The sequence below is a fragment of the Myodes glareolus genome, chromosome 16, assembly GCF_982192425.1.
Source record: "Myodes glareolus chromosome 16, mMyoGla1.1, whole genome shotgun sequence".
Taxonomy (NCBI): Eukaryota; Metazoa; Chordata; class Mammalia; order Rodentia; family Cricetidae; genus Myodes; species Myodes glareolus.
The window spans coordinates 16,584,935-16,610,676 of record NC_142041.1 but is presented as its reverse complement, the minus strand read 5'-3'; the positions used below and the strand labels follow the sequence as shown (position 1 = coordinate 16,610,676).

At 40.0% G+C, this 25,742-nt stretch overlaps 1 protein-coding gene and 1 long non-coding RNA gene across 4 annotated transcripts in view; one reads left to right on the top strand and one right to left on the bottom strand.

Moving 5' to 3' along the window:
* Positions 1–11,132: 11,132 nt before the first annotated feature.
* LOC125391125 (uncharacterized) lies at positions 11,133–14,842 on the bottom strand. Its single transcript, XR_007228976.3, has 2 exons — positions 14,729–14,842; positions 11,133–11,760 (listed from the first exon to the last, which is right to left on the bottom strand). It is a non-coding gene; the product is annotated as an uncharacterized LOC125391125 (long non-coding RNA).
* A 386-nt stretch (positions 14,843–15,228) lies between these two features.
* Sntg1 (syntrophin gamma 1) overlaps positions 15,229–25,742 on the top strand; it is a 482,604-nt gene continuing 472,090 nt past the window's right edge. For 2 of the 3 annotated variants that reach the window (XM_087897100.1, XM_087897099.1), the window contains exon 1: positions 15,229–15,969. The gene's annotated coding sequence lies outside the window, so the exon portion shown is untranslated. The remainder of the gene's footprint in view (positions 15,970–25,742) is intronic. The other variant, XM_087897101.1, reaches the window with a different exon arrangement.

The window sequence follows — 25,742 nt, the reverse complement described above, 5'->3', positions numbered from 1 at the left end:
CTTCCCAAACAGGTCCCTTCATGTTTTCTTGTACGTAACCCATATAAGTAAATTATGATTGCTTGCCTAAGTATGGGTAAAATGTTTTAACTTGAGCATAGGCAACCAGGGCAACCAGGCAAGAAATAGAGGTAGGGCAACAAAAATTCTGGGAAGAGGGAAGTTTCAGTCGGCAGTCGTCACCCAGACAGAGAGGAAGCCAGACACAGAGCAAGCAAGATATGACTGCCTTGCCGAAAAAGGTACCAAGTCTCCTGGCTAACACAGACAAGAATTATGGGCTAATATAAGTTGTAAGTGTTAATAAGAAGCCTGAGATACTAGGTCAATCAGTTTATAATTAATGTAGACCTCTGTGTGAATTCTTTGGGACTTAACAACTGCAGGAACCGGACAGGACAGAAACCTTAATCAACATATCTGTAATCATTTTCTGACCAGGAGAGCCTTTTTTTTTTTAAATGCTAAACAGGCATGGCTATGACCAACTCTGAAGCCCTGCCTGCTTGCTTCATCCAGTCCAACATGGCAGATGTATGTTTACTGCCATCCCTTTGAGCTATACTCTCTGTTCTTGCTCCAGGGATGCAGCAGGTCCACTTTACCATCAATTAACCTGTAGTTGCTCAAAAACCTCATTCAAATGTTCCAAAGCTGGACCTCCCAGAAGAGTCAGAGCTTTTCATGCCAGCATGAACCAGAAAGCCCTTCCCTAAAGATGCCATGTTGGGTGTCATTTTGTAGGCAGAGACTTTTTATTTGTTTCCCTGCCACATTGGGCACCAGATATAAATGATTATAATAAAGTATCCCCACACTAGCTCAGAATCGAGTATGATAAAGGGTTCTTTATTTAGGGATAGGTTCACAGTCAGACAGTCCTCTGTACAAGCAGGGAACAGAGGGCTGCATATGTTTCTACATCTGTTTATATAGTACATGCCACCATGCCCAGAGTGTGCCAGTATCTTAAAGGCTATTGGCTGAAGAAGTTCCCACAGCAATACCCAAATTGTAAACAAGTAACTTTCAGAATGAAATATAGTGTACAGCGATCTTTGTAGTTTTAGGTGCCATTGAAAGATTGTAGATCCCTGAGAGAAAATTGCTTTATGAGAGGTATTTAATACTCAGAGATTATATGAAGGAGAATGAGTATTCTTAACTTTTTCCCCTGTTGAGAGTCTGAGTTCTTGTGTTCAAAGCCTTAAGATTGAGCAATGACTATTTAGCATCTACATGATTTGACATGACAATCAATTTCACTCTACTCATCTGAATGTAGATTTTGACAGGCTTCAGTCACAAGGGGAGAATGAAACTAGAGGTGAATGCTTGATATTTAGAAAACTCCAGCATCCATGGACTAATGTCACCATTACAGTGATCACTATTGCTATAGTTCTCATTTTTTCACCTAAGCAACAATAATATGAGAAGTTTAACACTGGGGAACTTTAGAGAAATGGAGGCAGTTCCTAGAATTCATTGATCACTCTTAAAATACGGGTGTCTAAATGGTATATTTCAAGCTGAATAATGCATTTCTCTTATGGTTATATTAGGGCTATTTTAGAGGCTCACAACTGTGTCCATTCTTACCAGGAAAAATATGCAAAATTTATTCAGCAAATAAATTTTCATCTAAAGGTGTCCATAATATCTCTAATTGAGAAATTTTCCTGGAATATGCATCAGCATGTAGCATATAAATCTGCTTAACTATCTGTAAAAATGTTAAAACCTTCATGGCAGACTGTGGATCCAATCAATTATTGATCAGAGCAGCAGAAACATATCAAACTGTGACTTCAAGTGCTAATCAGCCCTCGACTTTTTGTTTCGCTTGATGTTGAGATGTTGTAATTAATGGTGATCACTTTGCTACTAAGGGGGGCAAACACTTTCTGAACAGTCACCAAGTATAGTTTGATGTCCTTAACTACAGCACATTAAAAAGACAGAAGATAATAGATTCCTGGCCATCCCGAGTCTCTGTCAGAAAACACGACAAAAAGAGTCAATCAAACAAACACACAAAATAATTTTACAGTTAATAACTTTTCTTGAAAATCTGAGTAATTAACACCCATGTGATAGCCTCTTTTGTGTACACGCACACACACACACACACACACACACACACACACATATATATATATTTAATTTTTCCAGTTCTTCCTTTGAATTTCTTTTCCTGGAGACAAAACTTAAATATGAAATTTTAACCGGGATTGTCATGGCAAATTAATCTTAAATAGGGGTGAAAGGAGTTTATTATGAAGTAGTATGAGTATACATTCAGGAGAGTGATAACTTGGTCTAGTATATATGAAATGACATCGAAAATGACTTCTTGCTGAATGTGGTGGTGCTTTCCTGCAATCCCAGCAGCACTATCAGGAGTTCAAGTCCAGTTTGAATTACATTGGCAGTTTGAAAAAAAGGCCTTGCTTATCTCAAAGAAGATTTTTTTTTGGTCTAACAACCATACACAATAGCACAACAGAATAGATGCCTTATTATTAAAAGAAATAATAATGAGAGTATAAAAGGGGTTTGATAGGAAGGCAAGGAAAACAAATCACTTTTTAAGAAATTGATTGTTTTGCTGAAAACTTTAGAAAACAGTACATGATATTGTAGTAGGAAGCTGCTTGTATCTGAAATATATCTCTGTACATCTAGAAAACCTAACTAACATGACTACAAGCTTGACTATAATAGATGACTATCTATTAATCTATTTTTCTTTCTTTATTTCCTTCCTTCCTTCTTTCTTTCTTTCTTTTTTTGAGACACGGTTTCTCTGTAGCTTTGGTGCCTGTCCTGTCTTTTAGTCCAGGCTGGCCTCAAACTCACAGAGATCTGCCTGCCTCTGCCTCCTGAGTTCTGGGACTAAAGGTGTGTGTCACCACTGCCCAGCCTAACCTATGTTTCTTTATTATACATTACATTTTTAAATGAGCTGGACAAACAAAATACCTTAATCAAGAACAGAAATATAATATAACAAAATTGACCTAAAGTATATCAATAAAGCAGGATCCATACCAATGCAAATCTCTATAGCATATCCCACTTTAAATGTGAAGAAACATTTGTAAACAATATTTGGGAATGTAGGCATAGTTCTCTCCAAACTGCTTCCTGCTTTTTTGTTGGGCAAAGTAATTATTGGGACATTCATGGTGACCTTTCAGGGGGTCTTGGTCCATTAAACCACATTAGTCTGGAAGCAATCCAGAGGTTTTCATCCTCTGTGGAAACAAAAGAAGAACCTCTTTTCCAAAGCAGCATATTCTTAGACCCAAATTTTAAAATCAAGATATCTTTAAAATATATATATTGGTTACTTAGCTCATTCACAGTCAAAAAATTCAAAGAAAACACAGTATCATACATAATCCAGACTCTGTGTATTTTCCATCTTTACATGACTTATTTTTCTTTATTCCTTTAATCTATGACTGTCTATACTCTGTCTCTTTAAAGACTTTGTTTTATTTTTTTTAAACAATTTACTGAATAGTTAAGACCTCTCTTAAAGGAGCCGCAATATGCTGCCAGCAAGCAAAGCCCATCTGGAAAAAAAATGCAGCTAATCTTTGTTTTTTAGTTTCTAGAATTTCTTTCTAAGCCCTCTCAGGTTTTACATGGATTTAGCTACCATACGTTGGAGTGCCAATTTGTTGTAATAGGTCACTTGTTTGTTCCCAGTTGCTCAGCCCCAAAATAATCACATAGAAACCATATTATTTGCAAAAACCGTTTGGCCAATAACTTAAATGTATTTCTCACTAATTCATATCTTAAATTAGCCCATCTCCATTAATCTGTGTATTGCCATGAGGCTGTGGCTTACCGGATAAATTTCTGGCATCTGTCTCTGGTGGGGCTACATGGCTTCCCTCTACTCTGCCTTCTTTCTTCCAGCATTCAGCCTAGCTTTCCCTGCCTACTTCTGTTTGCCCTGCCATAGGCTCAAAGCAGTTCTTTATTAGTCAATGGTAATCACAGCATAAAGAGGAGACTCCCACACAATGACATGAAATTTCTCTTCTAGATAATTTTTAACTTTACAATTCAGTGGGATTCCTACTGTGTGGCTTTTCTAATAGGTATCTGACTATTGAAACAATGGTCCAAATAAATTGTAATTTTTCACACTAAAAGTCAGGAAAAGAATAAAGCTGTTACTAGACAGAGGAGAAGCAGATTTCATACCGTTCTATTAATTTGTCAGATTGCCTTGCAGGAGAGACTGGAACATAGACAATCATTGTAGCATGATTTTTTTTGTTGCTATAATTAAATACTGACCTAAAACAATACAGGGAGGAAAGGGTTTATTTCACTTTACAAGTTCATTGTTGAAAAGAGCTCAAGTAGGAGCCTGGAGACAGGAAGTGACGCAAAGGCCATGGAGGAGCACTCTGCGGCTTTCCCAGTTCCTTTCCTCTATATTCCAGGACCACCTGCCAAGAGGTAGACCTGCCAACAGTGGGTTGGCCTTTTCGGGTCAAGCATTAATCAATAAATTGTTCCCAGAGACATTCCCAGAGGCCAATCTGATGGAGGTTATTTCTCAGTTGAGTTTCCCTCATCCCAGATGACTCCAGTTGTGCTAAGTTTACAAGAAGTAACTAGAACAACAATAACGTGCCAATAATTTGTATGACCATACTTTGACCGGGAAAGCTTAGCTTTGTATAATTTCCTTTTCTTCATATGAAAATTTCTGGTTATAACTTGGAAGATTGTGTGCATGTGTATGTCTCTCTCTCTCTCTCTCTCTCTCTCTCTCTCTCTGTGAGTCATGTGCATGTGTACGTGTGTGTGTGCGTGCATGTGTGTGTGTCTGTGTGTCTCTCTCTGTGTGTATGTGCATGTGTACGTGTGTGTGTGTGTGTAGATGGGGGCTTTTGCTAGATTTCTTTTTTTCTTCTACCCAGTGTTACCACATCAAATACATCTCTTTTCTCTGACTTCATTTATTTTCTCTTTAGAAAGACTATTGAGGACAGGTAGCTGAACCTAGGTGTTGGATCTTCAATTGTCCAAGCTTTGACCCTTGAAAACTATTTTCCCCTTTGATGTTTTTTCCTTTGCCGTGCAGGTGCGCCTGTGCAGCCTGGATGCCAAGACTCAGGTGCCGGGATTGAGACACGGAGGCTTCTTTTCAGGTAGAAGAACAGCAACCTTTATTCTGCCCCCCAACCTTTTATACCTCTACTGCTTCTATGGAGACCCACCGGCCAGAAAGAACACAAACATCCTTGTCAATTACAGACCACAAGGAAGTTTCCCTGCTAGTCAGTGGGAATCTGTGGGAATGCAGCTGGATCACAGCATCCTTGACCCATAAGTCCCCAAAAAGATTCACTATATGAGTGTTGAATAAAATCATGAAAGAATCAAATTAATTCTCAACGTTCATTAGTGCTGCAGAGAAGCAAAATTTTCAGAGACATTGAATCCCTCTCTGCCTAGCAGAAGTCTCACTCAGGAAATTAAGTTTGGATTTGTCAAAGTCACCACGGCTTCTGATAATACAAAAATATCACAAAAATAATTTTCCCTGAAAGTATAATTCTCCATTTATAATAAAGTCTGTGTTGAATATAAATGGGGGGCATATTTTTTAAACTTTCCCCAACTGTTGTAGACCTTTAGTCAGAAGAGATTCCTGTTAACAAAAGGAAGATTCACAGTAAAAAAAAAAACAAGGCAATTTTAGTAACAGATACATATGAAAATTACTTTTCCTCTGAAAAGTAATTTCTTCTCAAAGCAAAGGCTTGAAACTCTGTCTGAAGTAGAATTCCAAAAAGGAGCAATGTATCTGAGAGTGACAAAAGAACAAAAGATGTTAGCCTCAGAGGGAATGTGCTGTTGTTCACTTTGTGTTCAACTCCATTGAGGCCTGGCCTACAAGCCTTTGCATGGAGGGATTATTTATCTCTTTTGAAAGAGGGTATGGGGGCAGATTTGAAAGGCCTTTTGTTGCTATGAAACCATACTCAACTATCTTTTATTCAAGAGAGCTTAATTATTTTATTTATTTTTTGTTTTATTGAGTATAGAACCTAGGGCCTTGCATGCACAAAGAAAACACGTCTATGCTGAGATCCAACCACTGTCCCACATTTTAGGGATAGGCACTTTGTTTTTGTCATATGCTTCTATACTTTGTCCTATAGAACATGAACTGAAAAGGGGGACAAAGGGTAGAGAAGAAGGTGAGACAAAAACGAAGGAGCAAAAAAGAAAAAATGAAGTTAAAGCAAAAACTGGGCAAAGAAAACCAAGGGCAAAGAAGACCAGGGTTCGGAAGCAAACTTCCCGTCCCACGAATGACAAACAAGCACGGCAATTAGTTATACAGTTCATTTAATGCAGTTTTAGGAACTAGGGAGTACAAAAATATAAACATTTACTCAAGAAGTCATAAAGGATTTGTGTTACAAATATTTCTCCATTAACACGAAAATTTTATATATGTTGATTTGTAAAACTATAATATCTAAGTCTTACAAACAATAAACAAGTGTTACTCTATGTTGAAGCATAGATGTGGTCTTCAAATGTGAGGTTCTGAAATGTAAGAAACTGCTTTCAGAGGAATGAAACTATTTCTACTACGTGATTTCTATCTATGCTCTAGTAGAAATTTCTTATGTGCTAAGGAGGGGGCGCTCTGAGATGTACTAGGGGCAGCATAATTGAGAGAGTGGAAAGCTCTCAGCTGTGGAAATAGATCATGGAAAGTACCAGTGAAAATAAGGAGTCTAATAGTGTGGGACTTTAAAACAAGCAAGGAGATGAGTAGATGAATTAGAGAAAAGAAGTGGATTCAGTAAAATTAGTCCTGAAGAAAAGAGGGATTTTTCTGTTTCAAGTTTCCACTGTGGGTAGTGGTGCTGCTGTGTGTGATGGGCACGTGAAAGGCTTCTGTGGACACAGTGGGTCACCATCAGACAAGGGATACAGGATCTCCATCTTGATCAGAGAGCTCTTTCCTCCACAGTGTTGTCTCCTTTATTCTTTTGGAAAGTTAACTAAGATCTAGGACCTTGACCTTCTGGGAGTGCATATACATTATATTTTTGGAAAAGTTTATTATTTCTAAACATCATATGACCTGAGTCAAAACAAAGGTTTTACCAAAAGTTCCAGTTTAAAATTTAGAATTATGTGTCAAGGGAGGCAAAAGTGACTTGGTCCACACACCTTTCTACAGGGAGGCAGCATGTATACATGCACACACTGCAGAAACCTTTGATGAACATCTCCTATGCGTAATCCATGCGTCTCTGTCTATACTTGAGATTTCAAACACCCTTAAATTCCAGCTGTCTTTACATCATTTGTCAGTGAGCCCAATATACAAACAATAAATATTTTCTAGGTGGTCTTGTTGAATAGGGACTTAGAACTATCTTTGGTTATTTCATTAAATGTTTGGAAGAGCTAGCCAACTCAGAGACTGGCTGAAAAAGAGAGTGACAATGTCTGTATCAGACTTCAGCCCTAGTACACCAAAATTCCTGAAACTGTTTCTTCAATATATGAGAATTCCATATATATATATGTATATATATTATATATATAATATATTAAATATATATATTATAAAAATATATATTTTATATATATATAATATTAAAATGTCTTCCTATTTTTAAAATGCCAATAAGGTAAAAAATAATAACTGATTAGGGAAGATATTGTATGATCATGTAATTGGATTTATTCCCTTCACACATTTTATTCAATTTCTATACAGATTAAAGAAAGAGGCAAACAAAGAGCAAGAGAGATTAAGTGTTCTCAATAAGGTTGTTGTTAAAGGATTTGTGGTGGGTCATGGAGATAGATCAGTAGGTAAAGTCACATGTCACCAAGACTGATAACCTGAGTTCAATCACTGGGATCCTCATGGTAGGAGATAATTGGCTCCCACAAGTTGAAGTTTGTAACTTCAACATGCTCCATGGTGAATATGCCAACACACATGTATTCTGACCATAGAATAAATAGATAAAATGTAACAAAGATGCTTGAAGGCTTCATGAGAAAGGTGGCATTTGAAGTGTGAATATCCTAAAAATACTGAATCTCATTCATCCAACCACAGATGGGCTTATGTATATGTCTGTATTAAATTGGGGAGCTGGTGCATAAGGGCTTTCTTGGGTAATTGTTTGGGAAAATGGAATATTACTCACCCTGGCTCATCTTCTAGAAGGTTCTGTATGAAGAGTTCTATGGGGGAGCTCAACTGTTCAATGACCCTTGATTTCCAATGTTTATACTATGCCATCACTCTTGCTACATTGTATTAGTAAAAGCGAATCCCAATGCTACACTGAGTCAAGAGGTAAAGAAATAAAGCACATCTCTATGGAAACCGCAAAGACTCATTGCAGAAGGCATGCAAAGTATATCATTAGTTAAATCTGTTATTTTAATCACTCCACTAGATAATCAGGGGGATACCTTCAGGTTTCAACTGATAAGCAGTTATGTTTTACACATAACAGATGTGTATTTGATTAAGAGACTTTGTCGTGATTTGGCACAAAGACAAGCCACAACAGAACATACGTTGGGTCTCTTCAGAGAGTTACAACTTTGGCGGCAGAGAAGGCTGGAATTCAGCAGTAAAACAGGATGATATTTATGCTATGTAAAACAAACATTTTTGAAATACATCACAAATTTATATTTTCACATGTTGTATTCTAGATACTGATTCCAACATTTCTAAAGAAATAAAAATATTTAACTATGCTCTACCTTTCCTTTTAAAGAGAGTGCATACTCTATGATGTTGAATGTTAGGACTAATGTAATTTTGTAAACTTTTATAAGGGTTGACAGTAATGAGCTTATCTTTGGTCTCAGAAGATACTTTGGGGTTTGAACAAGGTTGAGACTTTTAAAGACTATGGGGACTTTTAAGGTTAGAGATTGAATAATTTTTTTTCCCTATGAAATCATGATAAGCCCCATGAGAGACAGGAGTGGATAGGAAATATTCCCAATAGGTCTCATATTTGCACATTTCGACCTCACCTAGAGGAACTGTGTCTGAAGGTTGTAGAACCTTCAGGAGGTGAAACTTCACGGGAAGATGTGGGTCACTGGAGGTGTGAGTTTCTATTCAGTTTTTTGCTTCTCGAATGTGGATGCAAAATGAACAACCAACTTCCTTCTCTGTAGCACAAATAATAAAAACCCAGAGTCAGATATTTTGGTTCAACCTAAAAACCAGAAAAGCAAAGCAGCTTGGTGCTTAGGAATCTATAGATGTACATGAAGGCTTAGTTCCTGACAAAGATGTGTGGAGAAATGATGTTGTGAGGTAATTTCCTCCACTATGAAATCTTACATCTTGGAGGGAAACTTCTCAAGATGCAATATTCTCTAGAGGGAGAAACACATCCTACCCTGCATGAATGATCTTTACAGTCCAGGGTGTTCTAATGGGCTTTAAGAAATCTTGGAACTGACAAAATGCAACAGGTCTCTTATTCCTCATGCTTCTAGAAGAAACAAGGATGTCTGAGAGATACTTTCAAACAAATTAACAGTCTATAAGACCCCGAGAGAAGACAGGCTGCCTGGAAGAGGTCGACAACCTGAGTTGCATAGAAACAGCAGGGAATCACCAGAGCCACCAGGAAGAGGCTCAAACTAACATATGTTCCTGGAAAAAGTACTCTTCCACCTGTTAAGATGCCTACAGGTTAAGCAGGGCACTCTGTTTCCAGTTTCTGTGAGTTGTCAGTCATTTTAGCGCACAACGCCTGTCTGTGCTCTGTGCGCTACCATACAGTTTGCAAGCTACGGGCAAGGGATTGGAGGTTGAAACACACAAACACACACAGACAGAGAGACAGACACGGACCTCTAGTCACTGGTAAGAAGCCCCTTATTCAATAGCACCATGGGGGCTTATATACCCAACACGGTCAGGTGGGCCAACAGGTGAAAACCTTATCCTCTGATCCTCAAGGCAAGGCAACACGTGCTTGTGAAGTAGAGCTGGTAAACAACTTTGACACAGCTTTCAGTAACTCAAATCAGAAGGAAAGTCAAGATCTCTAGCAGGGAAGAGCAGCTGGAGGCCAGGACTCCAAATGGTCCCAACAAGTTTGGGACTTATTTCTATTCCTTCAAGGTTATTATTTGTTCCTATCTCAAACAAAGGTCTTGCCTAGATTTAGATCAGAGCATTCTGCTCTCTCAAGGTTATTGCCAACAGGTGCTGCTAATAGCCAGACCTTGTACTCCTGGCGTAGAGAAGTAGATCTGTTCCTACCTCAAACAAAAGTCTAAGAACCCAACTAAGTTCCTACTCCCTTAAGGAGACAGCTTTGGATTCCACCCAGTTTGCCAACAGAATGTTTTGGTCTAGGGTGTGAGCTTATTCTAGAGTATTCTATAGGGTACTTGTCTTATTCTAGCAACAGAATGTTTAACTGAGAATGTAGCCACAACATTCAACTGGTCTGTTCATTTCCTTGTATCATGTTAATGCAGTTTTTATCTTACTCCTACCTTTTGGGATTGGGAGTATTTTAAGCAAATGGAAATTAAACGCAAGCAATTTCAGTATTCACTGGAACTCCCTTCTGGTACCATCCTATGCTTTCTATCAGAATGTCCTACTGGAAGCTAGTTTACCCCCTGAGTCTGTGTGCTGTGTGCTTACTCTGTGAAGTAGGTTGCACATTTCCATTTTAGAATAAAAAACACAACTGAAAAAACTACTCAATCAGTAACGTGTCCATCACACAAGACTAAGGACCTGAGATCTATGTTTTTGAACAGATAGGCATTGCATTGTGCACCTTTAATCTCACACTGGGAATGGGGGGACAGGATGATCCAGGGGGCACACCAGTCAGTCAGTTCATCTGAATAGGTCAGCTACAGGTTCAGTGAGAGAGTTTCAAAAAAATCATGTGGAAAGTAATCAGGAAGGCCGGCTTGTCTACTTCTGACCTCTGCACACACACATGATAATGTGTGCTCGTAAACACATCACACACACATGAATATATCGTATTAGATCAAGATTGATGGGGTAACATGGAACTACAAGAAGGCAGACAACCATCTCCAGAAGCATAATTGTTCTTTTAATCAGGACAACTGAAGGGGTGGGGGGCTCTCCTTCCAAGAGGAGACCATGCGCGTGTGGCATGTTGGACTTTGGGAACTTTGGGAGGTGAAAAAGTACATTTGCAGGCCATTTCCCCTGCAGTGTGTGCATGGATGGGAACCAGTGAGTTTGGTCTTTGGATCTCCTTATCGGATGCTTCCAGAGGTGATATCAGTCAAGTCAATGTTCTTGTCTGGAATTTCTCAGCCCACACGAGGCTTTTAGGTAATTTATCACATACCAACGGTAATAAAACAAAAATGAAGAATAGATTAAAACATTGAAGCAACTTATTCAAACGGCAGGAAGTGGCATTTTCTTTCAAGTGGGTCAGCACTCAAGTCAGAATTGCTTAAGAGAAAAGTAGTGTGGACTGGAACAGCACGGACTTCTCTGGCAGCTGTGGTTGCATGACTCATTTTCTTAGGTTCACAGACTTCTACTTGTCACTCGTCCCCCTCTGTGCACAAATAACATTGAGCAAATTGTACCGAAGTTTGTTCCTCAGTCGAGGAGAGGCCTCCGTGTTCATCTGCGACCAGCTGTGCTTACGGCTCCAAGCACAAGACGTTCAAAAGGCTTACCTGGTGATTGTTCAACAAAGAATATCTGAGTGATTAAAGGCAAAACACCCTGACCAGTCCTTACACAGAAAAGAAGCAAAAAAAGTACCACAGAGCAACACTGTGTTAGAAAACCCTCAGAAGAATGCTTTAAAACAATTATTTCATTTGAGGAATAATTGCCGACAGGTTAGCTTTAATTGTATTTGATACAATAGAAACAAATGGACTAAAATTAAAATGAATTCATTGAAACTGTAAATTGACCATGTTGCCAAAGTAGGTGTTGTTCCTAATGCTTGTACTCTAAATATTAAGTGAACCCTGATAAGGTTACAATTGTTTGTTGATACAAAGAAAGTCTCTTAAGTTGCCTGTGCCTGTAATGAACTGTAGCCACAGCATGGAAAGGCCATGCCAGAGATGATACGACTTTTTTTTTTTTTGTAGAAATATACAAAGCATAAGAAGTTTTCTTTCTTTCTTTTTTTTCTTTTAACAAACATTGGTGGTTCCATATGACCATGAAATTGAAATGGCACTAAATACCACCCCTTTCATCCTTGAAACCTAGATGACTAAATGGTTAGCAGGGTTAGAGAACCTGTGCAGACACAAGCGAAGGTTATGTCTGCAGGCCAGAAGAGGGCACCAGACCTTATTACAGATGGTTGTGAGCCACCATGCGGTTGCAGGGAATTGAACTCAGGACCTTGGGAAGAGCAGGCAATGCTCTTAACCACCTAGCCATCTCTCCAGCCCCAATGAGCGAAGGTTATAATAGTATGTTCCACGTAACTCTCGCTTTGAACTGCCAAACACTCCCTGATATTAATTCACATTGTCTCCCAAATGTGCCCAACTATTCCGTTTCTAAGATCGTGGCCATGTGAAGTGTGTTAGGTGAGGCTGCATCTAAGTTTTGTAAATTGAGGATTGACCAGTTGAGGACTCTAGTAGCTGCCTGTTCCTCACAGGCTGCTCTGCTGTCTTACCTTCTAATATATATATTACACATATATATTCTAAGATATATTACATATATATACATATATATTACACATGCATGTATACATACACACATATATGTGTAAATACACATAAGGTATAAAAGTATATATGCTCACACGTGTGTACATATACATACGCATGTAGTATAGAAGGTAAGTTACTTTTGTTTTGCATATATACATATATACTTCTATATAAGAACATTTAGAAAACGAAAGTTACTTTTAAGAATAAAAATGATCGACGTTTTCATTTAACAAATTTTATTCAACAGCATCTTTTTAAAGACTAGTTTTTGAGCCACCTTGGCCTATCTGCCCCTGTTTTAGTAAACTTTACGTTCATTTGTCCCATCGGATGATCCTCTGCCTTTGCTCGTCACCGTCTTCATTCAACAGTGCTTTCCGAACGAGGAGAAACGTGCAACAGATTTGCTTCTTCAAGAAAAGACGTCAAACTACTATAACCTGTTAGTTCCCGACAGCTTCAACTAATCAACCATTTTTTTTTTTTTTTTGCATGGAGGCAACAGAGAGGGAGGAGGAGAGGGCTGAGAGCAAGGCTCTGCTCTGCGTTAGCATAAATCTGTGCTCTACAAAGGGAAATCTGTCCCTGTGGTTGCTAATGATGTGCGTGTGCCTTAAATTAGCAGCATCCCCGTGCTTTATTTATAGGCTTTTGTTCGCCGGTCTTATTTCCTGGGATGATTTATGTCTCCACACATACAAGAAACAATTTAAGCAATTACTTGAATCAATTGAAGCAAACATGTAACAGAGCAAAGAAAGCAAGCTATTTTTATCCTTTGACAAAAATAGGGTACCTTCTGAAACGTATTTGGACAAGCACGTATTTGTTTACACGGATACAAGAAATGCGTGTTTGCACTGGTGGTAGGAATGGGGAAAAGTAATTTACCCAGGAACGGGAAAACAAAACAGCTCTTTTAAAATTAGCTCCCAAACTGCGTCTTTGGATCCTGTGCTCAGGCACATCACCAGGTGCTCTTGGGACTCCGGAGTTTGTAATGTGCCCCAGAGTCACGTTCAGACCTGGAGTAAGAGAGGGTGGGCCTGGCCCTTCGTCCTGAAATGAGGGCTGAGCTGGGCCTCTCGCAGCAAGAACCATGAGGAGCAGGAAGCAGGGAATGGCCCCAAATCAGGGAAAGCAGGCTCGGCTGCTTGAGGAACTGCGCTCCTGGTGCTTTTCTCCTGAAGCCATTTCCTCTTCGGGCAGCAGCCTAGTCCTTGGCGGGGCTGCTGCCTCCCTCCCTCATCCTGCAGCCCCGCAAACTCTGCCGAACGCCATCTGGCGACGCGGGATGACCCGCGGGCACCGAGCCTCCAGCGGAGGGGAAGCGAAACCACAGCTGGCGGGAGGAGCGGGAGTGCGGGGAGCGGGGGAGGCGAAGCGTGGAATAATTCCACGACTTCCCCAGTCAGTCCGAGGCGTGGGAAAAGCAAGAACCGATGCGGGCGGAGAGCGGGCATCCATCCGCATCGGGTGAGCCCTAGTGCCTTCGCAGTGCCCCTGTGCTCCGCTCGTTCGGGTCCCTAGGTGGGAACAAACTCCGGGTGCAGAAGTCCGCGCTGCACAAGTCCTTTGGTTGGAGTTAGGCGCTACCCCGGCTGGTGTCAGCCGGCGATTTGCAGCTTTCCCATAGTCACTCCCGGCGCCGCAGGGGCGCGGTTTTAAGCAGCTGGCCCCATTTTCCATGCTGTGTATTTCAGTTGCCCCATCTCGCTCCATTCGTGGAGGCACCGCTTGCCACATGTGGATGGTGGAGCCCTCAGCGGCCTCCTATAATAGGGTCACCAATGCGAGCCCGTGTCCAGCTCCACAGGAAGCTTCTCTAATGGAGTGGGGCTTGCACTGCACCGCCAGGAGCTGGACTGCTGAGCTTAGACGCCCGAGCATCTCGATCCTGTGCCTAAACCTTACCCGAGTCTTTTAGGGATGGCCTAGCAGCCCCGCTTACCTGATCGACTACACTCATCCAGTCTTTTGTTCCGCGAGACGCTTTCGCCCCTGCGGAAACCCAGGCAGCGGGCGGTGGGAGGATCGGTGCTAGAACGCAATCTCCTTGGCCTGGCCGCACGCTCGGACTTCGGTGTCTGTGGCTAGCTCTCCATCGCGCCACAACGCCTCGGGAACAAAGGTATCCCAGTTCTCTCCCTGTCCCTTCCTCCTGTTTCCGCATTCTCTGGCAAGAATCTGTCTCTGTGTGAGGAGGGAACTGGGCATCCTTACTTCGTCATCTCGGAATTCTACTTAGGGCTTGGAAATGTGAATATGTCCCTGCCCTGGGAAGCAAGATTGCTGGTCCCTTCAAAATAGTCCTTCTGGTTTCATGTGGTTAAAGCACCTCTACAGTTGCAACAGTGTTCAACTCCCCCTCCTCCTCCCCTCTCTTCTGTGTCTCTTTCACTCTGCACCCCCCCACCCCGTGTGCGCCTGTGCGCGCGCCCATGTTCGTGCGTTCTTTTCATTTCTACCATTAGGAAACCCACTCAGAGCCTCCGTGAACTCAGAAGACGCTCAGTTCTTATTTCCCACGGATTCCTGACTCTCCGGAAACGCTCACAGCGTATACACAGGAGGATATTATGCTGGAGAGACCACTGATTCTTAAGAAATGAGACATGGAGAAAAAAACGGCAAAGCTGGAAGCCCTGGAAGAGGCCGTAGCACGAAAATAGGATCTGCATTCGGCTACGGGGTCCTAATCCCCTCTCTTCAGCACCGGAGGGGATGGACAGCGTCTCCCAGCTGGGCCTCCGTCTTGGGGACTTAGGTGTGCTTCTCCTGCTGCCTCTACTGCTGTCCTTGTGGTCACTGTCATGGACAAGAGCTCTTGGCAGCTAAAAGGCGGTGCCTCCGGTCCCCTTCCTTGATGGTTGAAAACCTGCCTTCCTCATCCTCCTGTCCCTCATAGGAACCCGACTCCGCGTGGTTAAACTCTGGGCAGCAACTCCACAAATAATTTTCTGTATGGGCTGGAAGGAACGCAGGCAGCAGAGTGGAGTTGAAGTTCTTAGAAGCACCAAGGAACTGTAAGCGCTGCAGTAGGAGTTGACATACTCAAAGGCCCACAGTTCTTTAAACAAGAACTTCCCCGACTGGATTGCAGCTGTTGTGGAGACAGCTTTGCGAGAGCTTGGAGATACTAAACCCCAACATTAGAGTAGCCGAAAAGACTCCATTTCCTCTGCTCAGCAGGTATGTGATAGCACCATTATGTCCATATTTCCACGCGCTCTAATGACTTTGAAAAAGATATGAATTTATATGTTGAGGATTAAGGAAAGTAAGTATTTCTGGTTGTTTTAAAATGGTTATTCCCACACTAGTATCTTGTAAAAATCTGTTCCTTGATAAGTTGGTCTGGAATTTTATTTTCTGGAGTCTCTTATGTGACGGTAGTGACAACAATATGTAGGTGGCTTACATTAGCATAGCAAACTTTTACTTGGCCATTTTCTTACTGCCTAACTAGCACCTCTGGGTATCTGTGCATGTCTTACTTGTTATTTTCTTTAAAACTAATGTGCGCTGGTGTTTGGTGATCATGGCCATTCAGTTAAAAATATTTCTGGTTGTGTTCTATTATGTCTGCAACTCAGTCAAAAGTTGGAAATGGTTCAATCACTTCTAATATTTTAAACGGTGATAAGTTGCTAAAATATTTACAGGGACATACACACACACACATCTCAATATCTGACCCCTTTTATATCCAGGGCCCCCAAGTATAGTTAGATCTGCAGACTTATCAACAGATACCTCAAGGCTGCCCTTTCAGCTTTGATCCTCTAGAAGGCAGAATGTAAGCAGCTTCCTTGTGCCTCTTTAAAAGTGGGATTTTCCTCACCATTCTGACTGGTTACTTCAACAAAACACACTTGTCTCTGAAATCAAGTAAGTAGCAGAGACTAATCAGTTCTTCACACGCTGTACATTTTAACATGATAATTTTTTTCTTGATACTTCTACCCAGACTCTTCCTCTAAGGCTTTAAAATCGTACCTTCCACAATGACCTTGGTGAGCACCGTGCTTTAATGGAAATGTTTCCCCTGTGAAACCATCACACAAATGTAGAGTCCATGCCTGACGTTTCAGAAAGAACTCACCCAAGTCCAGTGAGCACATTCTGCTCACTGGAGAGCTTGGAATCACCGGAAGGAACCACACAGTCGTGATGGTATATGCCTAACTGAGCCTGTAGAATGAGTTTGCCTCTGAAAAAAACTGCAGGAGTTTGGAGGATTTTTTTCTTTTAATTTTATATACCACGCATAGCTGAAAATAGAATACCTTTATATCCCGATCACACTCTCAGTTTGTCAATTTGAACACCGAATCCTCTGGGACAGGGTGGTATTTGTTGGTGGACCAATGGCTGCCTGTTTCCCATGGACTGAGATGAACAGTTCTGCTCTGAAGAGCTGTCGTTTCTTAACCATCACTGACCTCTCACCAAGAGGCAGCTTGCATCACAGACAGAGAGTTGGAACTCCTCAGGGGCACGGCTGCCCTACATAGGTCAGAAATGATCGTCAGAAAAATAGGAGGCGGCGCTGATTGATGTGGATTCCTCCAGTGTGCCCCTTGCAGAATCATTTTGTTTTCTAATCCAAGAAATATGCAAGCAGATTTTAGGAGAGTTGCAGCATGTAACTAGACTATCATTTTGGATGTTAATTAATTAATGCAAATTGACTCCTTTATCGAGTGGCACATAAAATGAAACGTGGGAATGTGTTCTGGAATGAAGCCTGTGTGTCTTATGACCACTGTTTCCTTCTCAGTTGTGGAGGGGGCAGGCTTTCTCCATGTGGAACAGAAACTGAATGAAGTAAAAGCTATCTGTGCCTAATCGCCTTGCAGATTTGCTCACGGAAGTAAATAATTCTGATTCATCACTTAAATATCAAGAAAGTGTATTGAAGCACTTGCCAGCTGCTCTCCCTGGGGAAATGTAACACCGAGATAGGATTTTTGTTAAGCCTATTTGGTAGCTATCTAAAGGGTCATCTCTAATCACAATTAAATGAAAAAAAATAAGGGTATCAACAGATACGTGAGCAGATAAAGGAGTAAGAGGGTTCTTGTAAGTCAGCCTTCATTTTGATTCCACTCATCTCTGAAATGAAATCAACACTTGATTTGAAAAGTGTCTCCAATGCATGCAATTAGTCCTTGTCTAGCTGGATATTTTGTTTTAAATTGGAGAAAGGATGTCCAGGCTTCACAAATATCAACTCAATTAGTATCTTAATCCTAGAGCTGAGTTGAGCCCTGGAATCTGTTCTAGTATTTTCCTCTTTTTGCCTAGACATGGAGTTATAACAGGTTGGAAAGGAATGCTGACTCAAATTTTTGCTTTATAAATTATTATAAAAACAGGCCATGGATGCTGGGAATGATAAATCATACGTCTAATTTAAGCGTTGAGGAGGCTGATACAGGAGAACTGTGTCAAGTTTGAGGCCCATATGTGATATATAGTGAACTGTGAATTACTTTGGGCAAAATATTCAGATTCTATCCCCAAATATCTGAAAACCAAAGTCAAATACAGACTAAATCATAAAACCATAAACCATTTGTCTAAACTTTTGTGTAGACTATATAAATGTTAATGGACTATCCAAAGGTAATTATCATTAATTGTAGATCATTTAAATTTGAGTGTCTGAGGCTTGTCTTTGAAATTGTTCATTTTCTTGAGTTTTAGTACATTAAAAATTTAAAATATGAGATTATCATTTTCAAATTTAAGAAGGTCCTTTGACAGTTGGTATTATTTTACTATTTAAAAGGTGTAGTTATAGGCAAAAGCTACTAATGAAGAAAAGAATATTGCTAGGCAGAAATAGGTCATCATACGTCTCCCAATACCTGTACAGTGAGAAAGAGCAGAACACTTAGTATTTTCTTCCTCTGGAACTGAATGTGATAAACATGGTACACGGCACGTGCTATTTGGTGGTGAAACAATCAGGCTTCCTGAAATCCTGATGTAAGGTGTAGGACAAGTTACTTAACTCACTGATGCTTGATTTCTTCCCACAAGTTGGGAAATTTTTATCAGCCAATAAGAAGCAAATCTTTACACATAGAGACACCTATATTTCTTAAATGTTAATTAACAGGTTAAACGATATGTCTTTTATGGACAAGTAGGACATATAACTATGGTGCTCTGAGAGTCTCCTGAGAACTTCCGTGCTTTATCTGTTGGCTCCCACGAGGAATTTTTTTTTTTTTAGATTATTTCTTTTTGCACTTCTTTTTTTTCTTTCATACTTCAGTTTTTTTCAAATTTATTTATTTATTTGTTTATAAAAATTTCCACTTCCTCCCCCCTCCCCATACCCTCCCTTTCCCCCACTCCCTATTCCCCCCCCACTCCCTCTCCTCCTCCCTCTCCAGTCCTAAGAGTAGTCAGGATTTCCTGCCCTGTGGGAAGTTCAAGTTCCATGAGGAATTTCTAACAGCCTTCATTCACTCATGGATCTCAAGGTTTCCTAAAATTGCTGCATGTCAAGGATGCAGGGAAAAGCCCTCTTGGTGAAGATGTAAAAAATTCCTGATAATGCTGCTGTTTTTACACCTCTGTCCTTTATATAAAAATTTCAAACTAGGTAGAGTTTGGTTTAAGAATTTTTGTCATTCAGCATTAGCGCCATGTTTTCTACCAGTTGCTCAAATCTAGGTCAGCACGATCCTTCTCCACTCTAATAACTTTCATTGTGATTTCTGGACACGTTGTCACTGCCTTTGTATGTGATCTCTTCTGGGAGGGAAGAGTATTTATCACTGAGAATATGGACACAGACACTCAGAAGAATTATAAACTTTGAAACTGTCTAAAAACTCCTGAAGAATTAAGTTTGATTTGTGGTCAGTGGGGATGGGGGGAAATGCGGCTCTGTGGGGCTGAGTGTTAGGACAGTCAGGTGCTATGAAGGTGTGGTCTTTACCTGGTCTGCAGCCCAGGCTATGCTCACACGCCTCTTCAGTGCTCTCAGTTTCCATCAGATGTCACAGTTTTGTCAGATGTCATTTTCTATGATGTCACATATTTTTATTTCTGTAGGAACTAGGCTACCACTAAAATACACTGGTAGTGTGTTTAAGACAAATTATTGCTTGACAGAATGGTCATTTCTTCCTTTTTTTTTAAAAAAAATATTTATCTATTTATTTATCATGTATACAATATTCTGTCTCCGTGTATGCCTGCAGGCCAAAGGAGGGCGCCAGATCTCATTACAGATGGTTGTGAGCCACCATGTGGTTGCTGGGAATTGAACTCAGGACCTTTGGAAGAGCAGGCGGTGCTCATAACCAGAATGGTCATTTCTAAAATGTTTTGTGGTCAAAATATTTGGTGATTGGTCTAGAGCCTAAGAAATTGTAATCATTTGGGTGTAGAATTTTTAATTGTGAGAATTGACTGGTTTCTTATACAAAAGAGAAGGAATGAATGATAAAGATTTATTTATTTATTTATTTATTTATTTTTTATTAAAATATAAAAGTTTCCATTTTTGCCCCTCCTCCCAACACCCTCCTACTCCCCCTACTCCCTCTCCTCTTCCCTCTCCATCCCTAAGAGCAGTCAGGGTTTCCTGCCCTGTGGGTAGTTCAAGTTCCTCCCCGCTCCCTCCAGGTCCAGGAAGGTGAGTATCCAAACAGACTGGATCTCCAAAAATCCAGAATATGCAGAGGAAACAAGTCCCAGAGTCATTGTCAATGGCTTTTTAGAAAGACTTCGGGCCAGCCACATTCAGGGAATCCAGCCTCCTCCAGAGAATCTGGTTGGATCAAGCGCTCCTTCAGTCCCAGTCAACTGGCCTTGGTGAACTCTCATTAGATCAGTCCCCTTGTATCAGTGGGTGATCGCTCCCCTTGCGGTTCTGATTTTCTTTTTCATGTTCTTCCTCCTTCTGCTCCTCCTTTGGACCTTGGGGGGCTCAGTCCGGTGCTCCAATGTGGGTCTCCATCTGCATCACCATCCATCGCCGGATGAAGGTTCCCTCTGATCTTGCCCTCCCTGCTCACGTTCTTCTTCCTTCTGCTTCTCGCTTGGGCCTAGGGAGTTAAGTCCAATGTTCCAACGTGGGTCCCCGTCCCTATCTCCATCCATTGCCAGATGAAGGATCTATGGTGATAAGCAAAATATTCATCAGTATGGTTATGGGCCAAGGCCAGTTCAGGCACCCTCTCCTCTGTCCAGAGAACAATCTGGGGATCTCTCCTTGGACCTGGGATCCCATTTACAGTCAAGTCTCTAGTAAACCCTAAACTGATTTCCATAGTTGAGATATATTCTTCCCTGAACCCATATCTATCCTTCATCCTTCCCCCCCTCCCAGTCCCCCGAGCATTCCCCATTCCTCCCCTGCTCCCTTCTCTCTAACCCTCTCCCCAAATGGATGGAAATAGAAAACGCTTTACTGAGTGAGGTAACCCAGACCCAAAAAGAGGAATATGGTATGTACTCACTCATAAGTGGATTCTAGCCATAGTTAAAGGTCTTTGAGTCTATAATTTGTGATCCTAGAGAAGCTAGATAAGAAGGTGAACCTGAAGAAAATTTATATAGTTATCCTCCTGGATAATAGAACTAGGCAAGATTGCCAAGCAAACTCGGGTGCATGGGGGGTGGGGGGGTGGGCGTAAGGGAAGATGGTTAGGGAGAGGGGAGAGGGCAATTGGGGATGGCTTGGGGGAATGGGAGGGGGGGAGGGAGGAAGGATGGTATGGGAGCAGGGAAGTTTATATCGCAACTAAGAGAGCCATTCTAGGGTTTGCAAGAGACTTGATTCTGGAGGGGTTCCCAGTAAAAATTAAATAAAAATAAATAAATAAATAAATAAAAAGAAAAATAGAAAAAAAGAAAAAGAAAACGCTTTACTGAATCAGGTAAGCCAGACCCAAAAAGAGGAATAAGGTATGTATTCACTCATAAGTGTATTCTAGCCATAATTAAAGGTCTTTGAGCCTATTATTCGTGATCCTAGAGAAGCTAAATAAGAAGGTGAACCTGAAGAAAATTCAGGTAGTTTTCCTCCTGGAGATTGGAAATAGACAAGAGTTCCAGGTAACCAAAGATTTATTTTTTTAAGATTTATTTATTGTGTACACAGTGTTCTATCTGCATGCGTGCCTGCACACCAGAAGAAGGCATCAGATCTCATTACAGATGGTTGTGAGCCACCATGTGGTTACCGGGAATTGAACTCAGGACCTCTGGAAGGGGAGTCAGTGCTCTGAACCTCTGAGCCGTCTCTCCAGCCCCCTGAATGATAAAGATTTAAGGAAAAGAATAGAAAGTAAAGATAATTTCTTGCCTGAGAACTTTATCCTTTATCAATGATAACCTTGCTTAAAATTGTAAATATTCCAAGAACTAGAGAAAATTGGGGCTTTTAGTGACTTGACCTTCAACTTGCCAGTACAGTCAGAGTATTACTGTTTACTAAACAGTAATTTACTAAACAGTTCATTAAATACTTTATAATTATTTTCAACTTCAATATACTTGAATACATCTTAAATGAAAATTTGTAATGTAATTACAGATTTTTATTGTAAAATTATTAAACTTACAAACATTATCACCCATTCAGAATTTTAGATAAGGGTTTTCTTTTTTCAAGGAATAAAAACTTGGTAATTATTCATAATAAAGCAATAGAAGAGCAATCTTTTAGAAATAGTACCTGAATTTAACAGTAATGTGTTAAACAGCTATAAAACATGTTTTAAAATGATTAATAAATAAAAGAGGATCATGCATTTTATCCTTAAGGAGATATGCGGTAAGGAATAAGTATCTAATATGAAGAAAATTTAATTATAGCGGTGAGGAAAGAGTTTGGCAGGATGAAGTTCGCATCAGGTACATACAACGTCAGGGTCTCAACATGCTTTTCTTCCATGCGTGGTTACGTGGTCTTGGGTGAATTAGCTTATTTACTCTCTCATATGTCTTCACGATCCTGTAATAAAATACTACTGCGTGCATAAGGAAATCATATGGAAACCCATGGGTTTATGAGAAGTCACAGCTCTTCCTCCTGCTCTAATGCTCCCTGCTGGGCCGAGCACAGTCTTAGGACCGCTTGGTCCATTCTTGCTGTGCTACACTGTAGAAATCTGGATTCATGTGGAAGACAGCACTTGCACCCCGCAGTCCTGTTTTCAGTGTAAAGCAGAGCGTTCCCTGCTTTGCAAATGCCCTCCCTTGATGGGCGTGGTCGACCAGTAGTTAGAATTAACCAGACCAGCTCAAAACAACGAATATAGTTTAATAGTTGGAAAACGGAGAAACTTACACGATCGGGGTCCAGCGAACACCACGAGCAGCCGAGAGAGAGAGAGAGAGAGAGAGAGAGAGAGAGAGAGAGAGAGACAGAGAGAGACAGAGACAGAGACAGAGACAGATAAGGGGCGGGCACCTAGAATCCCATTTTCTTCTTCCCTTGCCTCAGGCGGCCTCCCTACCATGTCTACCTCTCTCTCCCAGATTTGTCTTCTTTTACACGTCTCTGACTTATTCTAGGTCAACATTACTTTTGTTTCAAATTCATTTCTCTGTTTTTTATTTTTCTTTTTAACTGTCCAAACCAGGGAACTTGCCTACAGAGACTTGAGTGAGGAAGACTCTACCAAAACCACATCGACCAAGATCTTTAACTGTCTGAGGAAAGCAGCATAGGATGAGATTTGAAAGAATTGTGCCCTAAAATCCTGTTCTTGACTCTAACAAAGATTTCTAAGTTACTTATCTTCACTTGTGATAGTCAGCAAAAGCAGCTTCATTTCTTGCCTCCTGAAAGTTCTCTGATTGTAGTGAAGAGTTAAGATGAAATTGTCAGTGTGCCCTTTCACTACATGAATGCTTTTGCTTTATCATTAAGAGATAATAATCAGAGACACACAACTGGAAAATAAATAGTGAGGACACAATTAATAGATCTTGAATGTATTTTTGTCTTAAATTTGTTTTGTTCAATAGCAATATAAAATAATATTACCTAATTTATTATATATGAGGCTTGCTGCAGGCTAGCTAGAGAATTCATTTCTATTTTTCCTGGTCTCTTTTTAATTTTGAAGTTAAACCCTAAAAAAATATTGATAACTTTGCCCATATTTAACACCAAGGGATAATTTATTGAATTTATAGCTAATGCAAGTCAGCTCATGGTAGTCTAGTTTAGTAACTGTACAGTGTAGGGGCTGTTGTTTTCTCTCTGAGTACATAATTTTCACCAATTAAGGATCATTCTCATTAATTCTAAAATGAAACTCTTGTACTGTCCACTGAATCAGTTTAATCTTTAATTTATATATTGCATTATCATTTTAAGGGAATAAATTTCTGGTCAAATTTTGGAGTGAGTGCATTTTATTGCTACGTGAACACTTCATTGAATATAATAAATATAATCTAGTAAACCTAACATTGTCTTTTGTTTCTAACTACCAAGTTATTCTAGGATGGCATTTAGTCATTAGTTAATGACTTCTAGAATTCACCTTTCGGGTATCTTAGGAAGTTTTTACAGCAGGACTATGAAGCTGACTTTCATTACAAGTTTCAAATGGTAGGATTGAAATTGAGTCCAAGTAAATGGTTTTAACACATAAGTCAGTATTATAATATAAGGCTGATTTTATGCTTTTCCACTTTTTATTTGTATTATGGAAAGAAATCTCCCTTCTATTATCTTGTTTATGACATTAGTCACCCTAAAAACTATATTATTTTAATTGTGTGTATGTTTGTGGGAGATGTTGTATATGCACGGGAATGCAAGTGCTTATAGGTCAAAGGCATTAGATCCTTTTGGAACTGGATTGTGGGCACATTTTGTGGTTGATGGGAAACAAACTTAGATCCTTTGTAAGAACATGCCCTTGATGGTGGCGCCATCTCTCCAGCTCACACGCTTCCCCTTTTCAGGTTGTGGCAATATGTTTTTTTTTTTAAAAATTAAAAACAGGAATGAACACACAAACCAATAATATTACAACTGTATTTTATTGAGTTTATATTTTAGTGATGAAGTTGTTAGAGATGTGTGAGGACTTTGAAAAAGGGTCATGCACTCTTCTGACTTTATCAGCATGATAAAATATTGAAAGTCATAATTTAAGAGCATCGTTTGGTCACGGTGGGCCAAGCTTAGTTCTGCTGCAGAGTCCAGGTCTGCGATGAGGACAGCTGCATCCCATGGGGTGAAATTCAGAGGACAGTCAATCAAAACCAGATGATTAGATGCCATCAGGACACAAGAGAGAATCAAGAGTCAAAACTAGCCGATCTTGCATATGCTTTGTACCTGCCATGTCAACGCCAATATTTTATCCATATATAGTACTCTTCAGAAGGATTTAAAAAATTGACAGAGGTGGAAAGTTGCATTTAATGAGAAAGGGAAAACCAAAACTTTTAATACAGTTATCTGAATGGAGATACTGCTGAAGACTCTGTAGGCTATTGGAGAGAAAGATCATATATATAGCATATATTGTATACTAAGTATATTTATATTATAATACACACACATATATGTATATGTACATATATACTGAATCACAACATACGTAAACACACAAATACACATGGGATGGAATTTATTTTGCTTAATATGAGTTGTTACATGTTAACAACTTTTGTTTAATATGAGTTGTTATATATATATGTAAAATACACAGAACAGACCAATAATAGGTTTGCTTTAGTAACTACACTACTGACTTTTATAGTAACAGGAAACATGTTATTGACTTGAGGTGGAAAGAAATCTGGAAAAGTGATGTGTCTGTTTTTCTTATTATACCTTCCCACTATATATTGTTTTTCTTTGTTTTTGATGTAAAAAACTTAGATAATTCTGAATATACAAAATGAGCTCCAAGAGAGCTACATACTCATCTTATTTCTTACATTTTTCTTCTTTGTTTTAA